This window comes from Cibotium barometz, chromosome 29 (assembly GCF_041138505.1).
Source record: "Cibotium barometz isolate CiBa-2024 chromosome 29, ASM4113850v1, whole genome shotgun sequence".
NCBI classification, from domain to species: Eukaryota; Viridiplantae; Streptophyta; class Polypodiopsida; order Cyatheales; family Cibotiaceae; genus Cibotium; species Cibotium barometz.
In genome coordinates this window covers 34,512,306-34,515,716 of record NC_141074.1, presented here as the reverse complement: position 1 = coordinate 34,515,716, position 3,411 = coordinate 34,512,306, and positions in this window count along the sequence as shown.

Sequence of the window (3,411 nt, the reverse complement as noted above, 5' to 3'; positions counted from 1 at the left end):
TATGTGAATCCTCTTTATATCATCCTTTTGGTATTCTAAAACTATACCATAATATCTACAAACATCTAGAAGCAATGTTAACCAACATCCTTTATACTTTTGATAAAACACATATTGAGTATCCCAACATAAATTTGGAGGATATAACTAAGCTCCAAGACTTTTATGAAGCTCCACAAATCTAGCCACCCATCCCCAAGTTTAGGCCATGGTCAGGAAGAAACTTTAAGTTCATCATTTAACACTACTGACCCCATATATTCTAATGTCATTAGTAAATTACTTAATCCATATCCAAATGCTCTGCCTACTGACAAATCTCAAGCAGACTATATTTTTTCTACTCTCCCTTCTCAATGCTTAGAATTTCCCACTAACACTCTCGCCCCCAAGGAGGTACCGACACCTGAACCATCTCCCCCCCATAGCAAACTCAAGAGATATGTCACACTCTCCAACAAGACACCATCAAATCTTTTACGAATGATACTATTCTTGAGTCCTTGTTTGCCAGAGTATGAAGGATTCATAAGAGCTAGGAATCCACTACTAAAACCAAAACTCATGTTCAAGATGTTAATGCAAATAACACCCTTTGAACCAACTCGACTGATTTTAGTAGAAGCATACTCAAATGTCACACTGATGAAGCAACCCTATGTACTGTACCCTCTCCGAGCACCTAAACCGGAATTAGAAGAGCTCATGCCTTTGGCTGGAGAGGGCACTTTATGGTTTAACGTGGCATGGCACACCAAGCTAGCAAATCCACAATTGGTTTATCTGTTTTGGAAATAAGAATTGTGACATTTATGATCAGTTACTGCTTCTACGGTGTGGAGGAAAGCTCATCCAATCCACACAAGAGGGGGGTATATAACAATTATTACAGAAGATGCCAACCCCAAGTTGGAGGATTTTGGAATACAGCCAGATTGGAGAAAAGAGTATCTCACAATCCCGGAATATAGCCATGAATATGTGTGTGCCACCAACTCAAAGAGTAGATCCCTTGTACATGCCACTGAAGAGAAGATGGACACCTTTGGATTTTCAAGAGGCAAAGCAACGGGACTCACATGTATGTTATAACTAGCCACATTTATAGATATAGGAGAGCAAAGGAAGCAAATGTTAAATTGGATATAGGCATGGTGCCATATCCCGGACCCAGCAATAGTGGCTAGTGTTTGATTCCTAAAATTGCTCGTGATCGTGATAGATCAACCCAAGGAAAGGTATGATGGATATGGTGCTGATCAGCTACTACAGTTCGACATGAATCAAGGACCATGTGACAGAGGCATGATGTTGTATTATCATCACCTAAGGTGTCTACCAGCCTATATGCATGCCACATTCAAAGACATGGTCGACACCGGGTTCTGGAGATCACACGCTGCATTCAGAAGAACCCTAAAAAAGCTTTAGTCATGCCGTAACTTCTATCATCATGAGTTTGGCGACCAGGTCTCTCAACAAGCATCAGCTAAAGATGTTGAGACCTTTATTTGGTTTGTTTGAGTTGAAGGGAAGTGATCCCGAGTCACAGTTGACTACCAGAAGTCTGTTAGAAGTCACCTATCTTAGCAGTCAAAAGGGTTAGTGGACTAAAGGTGTCTTAAAGTCAGCAGATAGTCAGCTACTCCTACTATCAGCAGCACAACTGAGGGTTTGTTGTGGTGGGTCTTGCTGATTTATGAAGGGTATGAGTGTATAGTGGTTTCAGAAGGACATAGGAGGAAGATTTCTGAGTCAGTTATGGGTCAAATATGTTAGAGATGTGTTAGCATAGAGCAGCTCACCGGTTTAAAGAGGCTCTAAGGTCAGAACCTGAGGTTAGTTGATTTTTGAGGAAGGTTGGAGAGTCTGGAGGACGTTTACCTAAGTGATGAGTGGGGATACGTCATCGAGCTCTAAGAAATCCATGTCCTTGTGGGTAGTGAGACGAAATACAAAACCTCCCCTTTGCACTCCACCATCAGCCCTCATCATGCTTGTTCACACGCATTTTTCCCACCGTCGCCTATGGGTAATGCTCCAGGAGCTCCTATAATGCACTTTTGAGCACGTCGCCCACATTCCATGAGCTCTTCCCCTACGGAGGTGTGTTGTAGAAGAGAGTGACTACGTTGTAGTAATCATAGAGCTTATCCACATTGTAGAGCTCCAACATCACCATCATCACGCGGGCTCAAAATTAAGCCTCTCCAGCTTTAGCTCAGATAGGAGGAGAAATGTATCAACATGCAATACCTTTCACATTTGGTTGAGGAGAAGATATTGGCAAGGTTGCCTAATTAATTTAAAGGTTGGTTGGATCTTGGTAATGAGGATGCATGCATGTATCCAAAGAGCATGCATACGGTTTAGAGTGGGAGATAGCCCATTTCCCATGGTAGATTGATTTTGGTGGCCGACATGTGCTTGCAAGAGAGAGGGAGATGTACAAGATCCATTCAAAGAAGGGTGGTGGGTCAAATTTGGACATGCATGGGGATCATTCTTCATGTTCCACTAAATCTTCACAAGCCGAAAAAGGTAAGTGCCACAATATCATTAGATTGAACACTAATTATAGTTGTGTCATTTGGGATGTTTTTAAAACAAGAATTTGTATTCTAGTTCAAGAGATTGTGGTGATAGTGGCCGTGTGGATGTGAGCGAGGACATTGAAGATGACCAACATCATCCCATCACTCTCTTGGTTATGTTGATAGGGTTTTATTCAATCTAATATTCATGTTTGGGAAACCATACAGAGGACAAAGTTGCTCTGCAAAAGAGATGGTGACATTCGTTTTTGTTCCACCATCGTCTCTTGATTTGTTGCATCTCTCTGGCCATGTGCTGCCCTATGGATGCATGGTAGGTGATTACGTGTCCACGGGGCTTAATTTTGTGGGGCTGGAAAGAAGAATTCCTCGTACAAACTTGTACATGATTTCTTCACCAAAGTAGCAAGGGAGGATCACACATTCATGAGAATGGGAAAGGTAGTCAAGTGGGCTACAGACTTGGTCTTCATTGAGTTTCCTAAAGGGTACGAGAGTGAGGTGGGAGGAGGTATGTACCCTTGGAACATGATAAGCAATAGGGGTACATTCATCACGACATCACAATGGGAGCAGCATCCTTAGTGGATAGTGGATGGTTGCTGCTATGGGTACCACTAGCAGGTGTTCCATCTCACTTAGCTTCTTGTTTGTTTCTCTTATAATAAAAACATGTTCGACTAATCTATTAGACTATTTGTCATGCTACTTAAGACAATCCGTAACTTGGTTGGAGCACTACTTGCATGTCCAAGGACTTGAGTTGGGGGTGTGACATCTTCGTCCACCATGACAAATTGCCATATGGATATGATTTCCAAGCCGCCATGGAATTGGTGGTAAGATTATGTCAATT